The following is a 12,010-nucleotide window of genomic DNA, read 5'->3' on the forward strand; positions in this document are numbered from 1 at the left end:
CTGTGATTTTAACATCTCAGCCACTTAATACATCCCCTCTTCTTTTGTTCCTTGGCTCTTCCTTAAATGGCAGGAGTGTGAGGGGAGGAAGCCCTCCCAGGAGAGGGCTGATCGCCTGTCAATGAGCTTTCTTTGTTCCTTCCCCACTTTCACAGCTATTCCCCCTGGCCTGGGTTGGCTCCTATGACGTCTTTTCCAAATGCTACAAGGTGAGAGGGGCTTGAACAGAAACCTAAATCCTTGTTAATTTTCTCTTGGAAAAGTCTGGAACTGCAGCCTTTCCCAGGGGCTTGTCCATGGGCCTGATCCAAGTGCATAGAATGGCCATGAGGCCCAGATGTGTGTATGTGATGTCTTTGTGGGATTTCCATAGGTTTCCACAGGCCTCTGGCAGTTCACTGAATTCTCAAGTTTAGAAATGTTATTAGCTTATACAATACAACTGTGTCTTCTCTTCTCTGCTTTCCCCTTTTTGCCTTAGTTCCTGGCAGTAGAAATGGTAATAGAAAGAGGGCATGGAGCTGAGGCTGTGATGGTACAAGGGACAGACTGTGAGAGTCACCCCAAGATTTTGCCAGCCTCCTGTGGATTCCCAACCCACAGTTTGAGGAAGGCTCTTGTCCATCTGCTCTCGTCCATCTGTTGACCACAAGCTATAGACTCACCTGCTACCCATTCTTTAAGAAAACTCCTGTTAAACACCTTCGATGAGCCACTAAGCTAGGCCAATGAATGCAATAAGAATCCTGCTCCTCCAAATTTTGGGTGGGGACAGGGGGATTAGAGAATTATACACGGACAAGGAATTGACTGCATGTCACTGATGCATCCCACAGGGCTTAGAAAGGGTTGGCACCTGGTTGTCACTCAACAAAATATTTGTTGAATAAATGAAGGAACACAATGCATTAAGTGCTATAATCGAAAAATAGAAGTATGCTCTGGGCATATGGAAGCTTAATTTTGCTTCTGAGAGTTAAAAAAGCTTTAACAGGGGAGATGACATTTGGATTTAGCCTTAAAGCATGAATAAGAATTCAGAGGATGGAGCAAAATCCCTCTGGCCAAAGTAAAGCCTGGAGTGGAGCGTGATTTTGGAGTCCGAGAGACCAGTTTGTGAAGAGCTGAAAGAATTCAGGTGAGAGACAACGAGCAATTGAACTCGGTAAAAGTCATCATCATTGACATTTTTTGACCACTTGCCATGTGTTAAGTGTTTTCAAACTTATTACCTTCAGCAACACTCCTATTTGATCTTCATGACATTATTTTTACAGACAAGGCCGCTAAGGCTTGGAAAGGATAAGCTGCCTCCTGTGGTTCACAGATCATGGGCCAGGGCTGGAGCCCAGGTCAGTCTGACCCAAGGTCTATGCTGTTAAGCACCAGGCTGTGCGGAGTTTCCACAAACCTGATTCTTGAGAAGAAGCTCCCTCTAGAGCTGGCACACTGCTTGGCACACAGTAGTCAGTAAATACTTGCAGAATGGGTAATTGTGGTTAGTGACCTGGGTGACCTGGCTCTGGGAGACTGGGAGACGGAAAAGCTTGGTTCTGCTCTTTCCTTGAACTCCACTCCCGGGAGGGAGGGGGTAGGGGAGAGTTTGGGGAGAATCTTGCTGGGTGTTAAAGTGAGTGTGACCATGCATGAATTGCCTTTCAATCACAGAAGATAATCATATGTCACAAGACATCGGAGCTGGAACGTACCTCAGATAACCTCCTCAGTGGTTTTCAAAAGGTGTTTCTCTTTCACAGGAAAATCCCTTTCTCCAAATACAATCTTATGGCTTAGCCAGTCTGACGAACAGAGGGAAGTAGGGGTGCTCTGTCTAGCTCGAGTGCGGTAGGGGTGCTGGAAGGGTCGAAGCCGACCACTCAGCCTCCTCCCAAACCCATGCGAGATGCTGACGTGCCTTGACAGAATCCTACTGCAGCTCAGAACATAACCTAGAACCCTTGGCCTAGGCCCTGCCCTGAGGGGAAACTGAGAGTTGGCGATGGGCAATGACTCCGGGACAGCGTGCCCTTGGGGAAATGCAGCGCCTGGATTCAGGGGCACAGCTCTGGCCTTGGGGACCATAATCATTGTAGGCCAATCCAATCAGGACGTAGGAGAAGGCGCTCTTGAGCAGTCCAGGGATTCGATGTCATGTCTCAGGGACTATTAGTGAGAAGAGCCTTGTAAAGCTTGCAGGTTGTTTTTCGGCATTCTTTCTGGCCCCAGCAACCCCAGGAAGGCATGGGGCAGGTGTCTGTTTGGGACCAAGGTGCAGTAACTCTCTCCTGGCAGGTGTCAAGGGACACTGAGTAGGACTCTCGAAGGGTGAGAGACGCGTCTCATTCATCTTTACATTCCCTCCAGCCTAGTCCATTGCTAAGAGTTAAAGCTTGTGTTTGTTGACTGAATAATGAAAGTTTGTTTTCCTTTAAAGCGTTGCTTGCCGTGAGACTCCTACCTCTTTTGCTCAGACGAATCCTCCAATTTTAGGTATTTTCTTCCCTTAACCTTTATTTTTTTGAAAAGGCCACTTTTTGTTCACATAAGTATGAAGTGGATGGAGTGCGGGGCTGGGGAATGGGAAAGGGGAGGCCGGCCACTTCCCTCTGAGCGTCGCCCCTCTGGGAAAGGCGAGGCCGAGAGCCCAGGCCCCCTCTGTTTTCTGCAGGAGCAGATCCAAGGTAAGAATAACATTTCCTTCATGAGGATGTTACTAGTGAATCCCTCCTCCCAGTCCTGTTTCTTCTGAGGGGCAGAGCAGGCCGCTGGCCCCCAGCAGCTCCTGGCCGTGGGCTTTGCTCTCCTGAGCTGCCTCGGCCGCACTCCCACCCAGGGTGGGCCCTGCCGGCCTGACAGAGGGGAGGAAAGTGAGGTCCCAGTTTCCTGGGATGTTAAGGCGGGTACTGGGTGGACGTAGGAGGCGGGGGTCCCTCAGCTGTTTACGGGGAGGGAAGCAGTCTTGAGCAGGCCAGGAGGCTGGTGGCATGAGAGTCCACTATGAAAACTGCTTTTAGGCAAATTTGCCTTTTCTCCCAGAGAGTAGTGGATTTCTTTTCATCTGGAAGCAGGCCATGCATCCCTCCAGGCAACTCTGGGCCCTAAGCGCTGAGCGGCCGCGAGCACATCTCGGAACCTGGGTTTCCTTGTCTGGAAAGCGAGGATCATAACACTCGCCTCCCAAAAATGCTGTAGGGATTATACGTCTGTAATGACTGTGAAATGCTGTGTAAGCTATAATGTGCCGTATAGGTGAAAAATTACTTCCTAAAGCGGCTGAGGCGAAGAAGAGGCTTCCCTCTCCTGATATCACTGGGTGGGGAAGACCTGGAAGCCACAGGAAGCTTCAGATCTGGTGGCGCCCCATTCCTGCGGCCATGGTGGCTTGCTTTCATCGTTAGGATGTTCACACAGTAGACCCAACCGACTGGCCAGCGTGGGGGCATGGGGTCCGGATGGTGGGAGAAGGCAGGTGACGGCAGAGAGGAGAAGGAAAACGACAAGCATATGCTTGCTCAGTGTTTGTTTTTCATCTGTTGTTTACGGGTGGATGGATGGGGCCTCTCATTCCATATTGCATGAGTCATCAAGTGGGAAATGAGCACAGTCTCTGTCTTCATTTATACAAAGCCTTTGCCTCTTTGCTGAGGTGCGGGGTCACCATTAGATGGGGTGGGTGGAAACAGTCTGGTTTAACTTAGTGCATTTCTGGTCCAATCACTTTTTTGGCAGAGGGTCTGCTGTTTGTCATTTACAGTCTTCCCACTCAGAGCTGCTGGAATCCCTGGGCTCTGTCAGAGCTGAGGAATGATGGGACAAAGACAGACAGACAGACAGACAGGTCAAGTTTGCATAATTCTGGTAAGTGAGTCTGGAAAAAAGTACCTCTCTCTTCACGCTTGGGGAAGTCGCTATGACAATGAGGTCATATGTATATTACTGAGTATGAAAATGGGGGCATAGTGATATGTGTGTTTCACTGCTGTGATCCCTGAAGACAATGGCAAGAGAATCACAGAATCATGTTGTCTATGCCCCTTCCGTTAGGCTGAGACTATGGAGGCAGAGGCAGCGACACATGGATGTCACAGCCATGGCTCAAGCTGCTTCCTGCCGACTTGTTGCCAGGATTTATCCACCACTACTTGCCATCATCTTGATGCCAATAGTAGGTCAAGATGTAAAGCTTGAGGGATGCCTAGATAAGCATTGCCCATTTCCCATATACACCATAAAAGACCAGCTTCAGACATCAAGTGAAATAGAGAAAGAAAACTCTATAGGATCTTATATCAAGTGATATAAAACTTTCATTAATTGGGATATACATGGCATTTTTTTATTGGCATTCCTAACCTGTAGGAAAACTAGAAACCCAGCATGGAATTCCATTTGATAAAGACATACTCTTTCTTCTGGAAGGCTGGATAAAGTACATCCCCAACTTGATAGGATGGAGAGAGGGTAGAGAAAGAACAGACAATATCAATAAAATATTTTCCTTCAGGTTTAGTTCCTGGCTTCAGCTCATGGCATCGGAAATCCTGATTCTACTTAGACCCCATGTGTCCCAGGGTAAGGTGCTTAGCCTCTGTCTTCCCCTATTTTGTCAGCTGTAAAATGGAGATCAGAGTAAAAATCATTCTCTTGTTATGAAGATTAACTGAGTTCATGTGTGTAAATTACATAGAACTATGCTTGGCTCACAGTAAACATTCAACCAACATGAGCTACCAATGTTATTCCAATGGAAAGTATCACTTGACTGGGAGCCCCCTGAAGGCAGGGACACAACCACCTGGCTCACCACGCTAACCTCAGTGTTTAGCACAGTCCTTTGCCTAATAGACCCCTAATAAATGTTGACTGAACAATGGTAGAGTCTGGCTCCATGGAGGTTGACCAAATTGTTGAGTTCATAAAGCATTGTAAGGCACAATTTGGGATTGTGAGGATAAAGTCTGTTCCTCTCATGCTTATAGCAACTTCCATATCCCAGCAATGACTGAGAAGACACACAGAGGCCCTGGCATTGTGAGTCTGAGGCTCAGATAGAGCAGGCCAATAACCTGACTTTCAGCATGGCAGCATCTAAAAGCTACTGAAGTGTAGAGTGGTCTGCAGCTCCCTTGGGGAGTCAGGGAGTTCAGACAAATGCTAACATGGCATCAAGGGTCCACAATGCATCTTCATGTGAACCAGCTACTCCCCCCAAACTCCGGCTTGCAGTAATTCTGGTCATGTGTTTTGGTAAGGGCTACTGGTCAGGGGACCGGCCTGCCACGAGGTTGCAGGGTGATGGGAAATGAAGTGTCTCTTTCTCCAAGGCAGCTGGGCTTATTTTAATGGGCAAGGTCAGCAATGAAATGACCAGGAAGAGAAATTGCTGCCATTATGCATCAGTTGCAATCTTATATCAATTATTCCCTGAACCATTCCCTTTGCCACGGGCTGAAGCAAACATGGCCCTAATCAGTTTTACATCTCCGTTTAATTTTATTGGAAAGAAGAGCTGGCAATGCATCACAGAGGCCGGGTGTGACACGAAAGGTGACCCCCCGCCAACTTAATGGCACAATACATAACCCTTAATGAAGTCGCTATCTTGTCCCTCTTTTGCTGTCTCAGCCCCGTGATTTACGATGGCATCATTTTGCTTTGCCCTCTTTTCATTTCAGCTTTGACAAAGTGGATGAAACAATTATCTTCGTTATCGGCCAGAGCAGTAGAAATGTGATAGTTGGGAGATTTTTGCAGGTGGAAGGCCTTGGCTGGGGATCAAAACCAATGGTGAAATGTGCTTAGGAATTGTTTTCCTCCTCTCCCCTTCTTCCTGTGACTATGGGCTCCCAGAGATGGATTGTGTATCCCAATGCGCTGTGTGAGTCCTATATCATTGTGGCAAGAAGTAATTTCAGGAGAAGGGGAAGCTGCAGATAGAAGAGAGCTGGAATTTTGCAGTTTGCTCTCTCTGACCTCCTTATATTTGTTTTTCCATGCATGCCCAGACCAAGTTCTCTCTATCTTACTTTTGTCTTACCTCCACCTGCATGAACGGAACATGAATTTTTCTATATTATTAATGATACCTTGTATTTATTTTGTCTAATTAAAGGTGATTTATTCAGTCATTATTTGATCAACATTTACTGGCTATCTTTCTAGATGTTAAACAAAATCAGTGCTGTGGAAATAGAGAGGGAGAATAGTTATGGATTTTATCCTCAAGAAATGGTACATTCTATCAAGAGAAATGAGACATGAATAGAAGCAAATATAACAAAAGATAGACAGGAACTCACATTTCAAGAGCTGTAGGCAGAGGGTAGTGTGGTTGTTTGGAGGAAGGAGAACTTATCTCCAAAATAGGAGAGCTGGTCCTTAAAAGAGGGGCAGGATTTGGACAAATAAAAATGCAATGCATTTATATTTATCATCTTATAGACAGTGCAGATATGTAGAAGGTAGCTAGGTAGATATACACCAGATTTTGGTAGCAGTTTCATGTGACTCTGCCAAAATGATATAGAAGTTGGGGAAAAAAGATAGGATGTGCTTTGGGTCTAGACAATGGTGAGTCAACGCTCCAGTGTGTGCCTCTAGACATCCAGTGGAGGAGAGAGTATAGTGTATCTTGTTGAAGAATGGAGAAATTGAGTTATCCCAGCAACTTGTGATGGTGGGTGAGAATGAAGTTGGTGAGGGCTGAGCGGACAGCAGGGGCTGTGTCCAGTTGTTTGGTTTGGCTTGGTGTCCTCCCTGCCCTTCATCCCGGACCGTGGGCTAGACGTCCATGGGGGGCTCAGGCCTGATGTCATTTGTTGGTAGAGGTTTAAGGATGTCTGTATATAAACGCACACTGTCACTGACTGGATAACTTTGTCTCTGGGCTCCAGATTCTTCACATAGATAAGCTTGCAAAATCCAGCTCCAAGTCTCATTCTTTCCACTGTATTTAGCTCAGAGAATCACAATTAGTTTTCACCTACTTGTGGGTTCTATGAAGTACCAAGATAATTGGTTGGAGATTCTGTAATCAATGAGACTCTCTTCGCAAATACCACCCGAATGAGAGCTGTGTTATTAATGGGATTGTTGAAACAGTGAGGTTTTCCACAGCCTTTTTCTCAGGTAGATGGAGAGCTCTGATGCTGACATGGTTAATTTGGGTCTTAAGTAGATCCTTCCTACAAATCTGTGTGGAAGTAAATTTAAAAATAAATACATCATATAAATTGACATATATGTATACAGAGAAGCCATCTCCAGCAAAGTCAATGTACAATCCATTTTGTCTCCCTCCACTCTCCCCGTTTGGTGTATAGAGAGTGTGGGGAGCAGGGAGGGACGTGCTTCCGCATCCTGAGTCTATTTTCCAAAGGTAGCGCATATTTAATACTTAACTTTAAGCTAGTATGTTGACATGATAGTTGTTTAAGTCTATAGTTAAAAATATGAGAGGAAGCACTGTAGTGTGATTGCAGGGGTCACACCATTCAATATGTGAGTGAAATATCAATGGTCAGACTGTGAAGCACAAAGAAGGGAGTTCAAAATGGCATTTTTAATGTTCTTGTTCCCACATCCAACCATTGGTGCAGGCTTCCGTCCACACTCCCAGCTGCCTTGCCCCTGAGCCCGCTCCCAGCAAGCATACCTGGTGTGCCCACGGAGCCATATCCATCACCACCTTTGATGTTAAAATCTGCCTGGAATTTTGTCCCTGATGGAGGATGGCAGAATGAAGAGATTCAAATAACGACAGCACCACCAACAAAACCCCCAGAGCTGTTTCTCCTTGCATTCCCTCGGTGCAGAATCCAGGAGAAGGCAGAGGTCCATTTTTACCTGTTCTTCTTTTCATTCCTGTGAAGTGGGGAGTTGAAGGGCCTCAGTGACCCAGAATACAAGCTTGCCGATCACGTGCAGCCCCGCGTGCCTGAGGACCATCCGCAGGCTCCCCCCGGAGCAGGCAGTGGAGGGTGATGGGATAATCTTTGGGAAAGAAAACAAGTCAGTTTTTGGCTGGAGTTGGGGAAAAACGGAGGCGGGAGAGGGGGAACCCTGTGGTTACTTCCTTCGATCTCAGTAAATTGGAAAGGTCTTTCCCCTGATTCCTGCTGATATTTCCTGATGGAAATTTCTTCCATTGACAGAGATACAGATGGAGTTTACCGACATGGGACTGCAGACACACTCTGGGATAATGAAAAAATGCCCAAGGTAGCCATATGCTCGGTGGCAGTTTGTTAGAAGGAACTCCAGTTGGGTGAATACATCATAGCATTTTTGGCAGCATCGACTACGGGGATCCTCTGTATTTCTATGTCTTTTTGCATTTTTTGGTCTAATTTGTGTGAATTTTGAAATTAGAGTCCTGTTTGTTAACATTCTTTATGAGGCACTCTTTCCTCCATCCTGAGATTGATTTGCAAAAGATCAGAATGACCCTAGGCAAGCCCAAACTCAGAGCAGATTCTGCCTTCTAGGCCACTTCCTCAAAATCTCAACTCTGACCTTCCTTTTCTCCTATTTGAAAGAGTGTCTTATAATTAACAATGATGCTTTTAATATTGATAATGATAATTAATATTATTTTTATCATCATAACAGCAACCATTTATTTAGCATATATAGCTTAATTATAGGCATCATTAACCTTATCTCACAATTGTGGAAACTGAAGATCTTCAAGGATTTTGCCCAAGGCAAGACAATTAGTAATTATCAGATTCAGGATTAGAATGCCGGTCAGCCTTACCCCAAATTTCCAGAATTCCATGCTTTCCAGAATACTGTGTGTCTGTCAATCTTGGGAACAGGAATGGACTTGACAACAGTAAGTGTTTGGTTGTAAAACACACCACTCAGAGGTGACTGCGCTTCAGTTTTAGACTCTGGCTCCTTTTATAACCTAAGGCTACCAGCTTGCCAAGATCGTTTCCTTGAAATACCTGTCTTTATGATCATGTGCCTTTCTGGAACAGGTTTTTTGTTTGTTTGCTGTTTTTCTTCTTTTTTTCTAGTATTCTAGGCTTAAGGTTCACACAAACATTATTTAATTCTATATATTTATTTAGTCCTGGGGTGTTGAGGGTAATCTGGCAAAACTGACCACACCAAGCGTTTGGGAGACATCAAACCCACACGTGTGTTTGTCCATCCGGTGAGCTGACTCCATTGCCTTGTGGCCTGTGGTGGGAATACCACAGTGGAAACATCTTTGCCATGGGAATTTGTAGAAGAGAAAGAAGCTCAAGTAAAGAGAAAATGTTCTGACCCAGAACTAAGCCAGAACCACCGAGAACCAGTGTTTTGAACCAGGTGTGCACAGTGAATAATTTGCCTCAGGCTTTCTGATGCAGATGTGAACTGAAAATGTGTGGCCGGCGTGAGAAGCGTGCTCTGGGTGGAGGCTGGAGGAGCCGAGCTCGGTCATTTTTCTTGCTTTTCCAACACTGCAGTCAACACCTCGCATGTATCATGCAGGCCACTTTTGGGCCAAGCTGGCCTGGGGGACCACACTGCCAAGGTAAGAAGGAAGAAGGACAAGCTGTCAGGTTGAAGGTACAAGGCTCATTTCGTAGATGAATTTGCTTTCTTCCTTCGGAGATATTACTAAAAAATACCCCCTCCCGCCCCCCCCTGCAGTGGGACTTCAGGTCTCCCGGTATTTCTGCTCACTCTCCTTAGGTCTAACTCCTTTCTAGAAACTTGGCGTGCTCCTAATTAAGTTAGTCTAGCTTATTCCCGAGTAGTGTCAAACATACTTATAAACTCACCTTCTCTGATCAGGCCCTTGATTTCCTAAGGCTCTATTTGTCTTTTTGCAAAGTCAGTTTGTATTTTTTTCCCCAGTCACTGATGCACCCGAGTGGTGGAGTTGGGACATGGGGTGGTGAAGAGGGAAGACAAATGTGCTTGGCAGGACATAAAGGACAGTCAAATGGTGCCTTGCAAGGGGGCTCCTACCTTGTCAGGCCATCCGAGGCGGGCCAGGGCTGTGTCTGGGAGGAAGGGGCATGGCCACGGCTCCTGCCAGCTGATTGTCCAGATCCTCCGCCGGAGGGAGGCTGGCTGTCTTCTGGAGAGGTCCACCACCCAGGAAGTCCCGGGCTCAGAGACGAGACCTCCGGCAGCCACACCTCTTTCCTCCCTGTGGTCATCTAGAGGTTCTGGGAGGGAAATTACAGCTCTGGCCACCTCCAGAACGCGTGGGATGAGTGGGTGAAAGGCAGCCTCACTCTCTCTGCTTTGGCCTGGTTTTCCCTGAACCTCTACCACCAAACCTATTTCAGGCCTAGGTGCTTAGTTCGTTTTGTGGCTTAAGTGTACCAGCGACCTTGCATCATCACTTTCTCCTTTACTTTACTTTGACTAGAACTTGATCCCATTTGTTTCTTTCAGGGACAGAGATTCAGAGAACAGTGAGTCTTCATGTTGGCCCTTTCCTCCAGAGCCCATAACCAGGTTGTTTTTGCTTCTCAAGCTCTGATTTAGGGCCAGCCCCTCAGCCTCCTCCTTTTTTTTTTTTTTCTCTCTCATAACCCGTGCCAGGGCTTACCTCTGAGAAAGGATTTGTCCTCAGAGCAGGCAGCAAATCTGTTCCCTTGGCAGAGGGTGGAAGCCATACCTTGTGACATTCTCCCGTTAACACAGCCAGCCATGGGGCAGCCAGCATTTCTGCAGGGGGTGGGCATCACATATGTAAACAGAAATTGCTCCCCTGTAGGAAGTGGTTTCCACTGACATTGTTTGTCATCTCTGAGAAGTGCAAGCAGTATGACATGGTTGGTTCTGATAGGGGGCGGGAGGGGAATGAGGTGGTGCTGCTTTCTGGTCTTTTACAGGAGGGGAAGCCGAGGCATGGAAGGGCCAGAGGGCTGAGGTCAGAGCTCTGGATACATGGGTGGGGCCGCGGGATCGTGGGGCCTCAGAGCCTCCCCGCCCTCCCCATATCCTGAGGGGCTTCCACCAGGTGGGCATACCTGTGATCCATCAGGAAATCCCAACTCTGAGGTATAGACTGGGGAACTATAACATTTTCTACTTAGGTAAACACATTACTGTCATATTCAAACAAACACCAAATTAGTGCTGTGCTCGGCAAGGCAGCAGGAGCAAGCAGGGAGTCGGCATCCCCGGGTGCTGCAGTTGGCTCCTAGGCTGGGCCAGCAGGCTGGCTTCCTCTTCCAGGAGCCCTCCAGGGGCATTTCCAGACCATCTCTTAGCTGAGGAGGATGTCTGGACGATGGGAAGACACTCACTGTGATTCTTCTTTGGGCTGTGATAGTCTTGTATCCGTGACTTCAGGGCTGATTGGGGGCAGGTCTGCATCTTGTGCCTCAGGCCATGGAGACGGGCATGGACTCCATCTGAGCGTGATTTTTCTTGGGAGGAGAAGCTCACACCAAAACCATGGTCTTTCTTGGCTTACCCCTCACCCAGCACAAAGCCTTTCAGATTGGGCTTCAGAGGCTAATTGCTCAGAGATGCAAGAGAGAAACTGTAAGATCGCTTGCCTTGCCCATCCTCCTCCAGCATTGGAATCTCTTGGGCTCTGTGTGCCCTGCACTCCAGGCTCCGTACCAGACATCTGCCACCTTGTCACTGGTGCTTCTGGTACACTGAAGAAGCTGTGAGAAGGGAAGCAAGGACACACAGGGTGTCCTTTACTGGGCTTCCTGCTACTGGAGCAGCAAGGTTATAGTGGAAAGTAGATGGCCCTGAATAAGATAAACATGAGTCTGAGCCCAACTTCAGTACTTAGGTGCTCCATAATTAGGTAAGCTACTCAACTGGAACTTCAAATTACTTATTGGTAAAATGCGGACAGCAATATCTATCTAGCAGGGTGATTGTGACACTAAAAAAGAAAACTGCAAGTAAAAGGCAGAAAAATGTGTCCTGCCCATTTTCGGCACCCATGCATTTCACTTGTCTTCTTCTCCACCCGTTCCCACCAACATCCTCTCTGAGGATGGCCACCTTTGCCCAGGGCAGCTTCATTTGC

General features: G+C 47.0%; 1 long non-coding RNA gene across 1 annotated transcript; it reads right to left on the reverse strand.

The window, feature by feature from the left end:
• Positions 1 to 5,707: 5,707 nt before the first annotated feature.
• Positions 5,708 to 7,875, reverse strand: LOC139080043 (uncharacterized). The gene is made up of 2 exons (XR_011534168.1): positions 7,655 to 7,875; positions 5,708 to 7,192 (listed from the first exon to the last, which is right to left on the reverse strand). It is a non-coding gene; the product is annotated as an uncharacterized lncRNA (long non-coding RNA).
• Positions 7,876 to 12,010: the final 4,135 nt, after the last annotated feature.

This window comes from Equus przewalskii, chromosome 28, assembly GCF_037783145.1.
Source record: "Equus przewalskii isolate Varuska chromosome 28, EquPr2, whole genome shotgun sequence".
Classification (NCBI taxonomy): domain Eukaryota; kingdom Metazoa; phylum Chordata; class Mammalia; order Perissodactyla; family Equidae; genus Equus; species Equus przewalskii.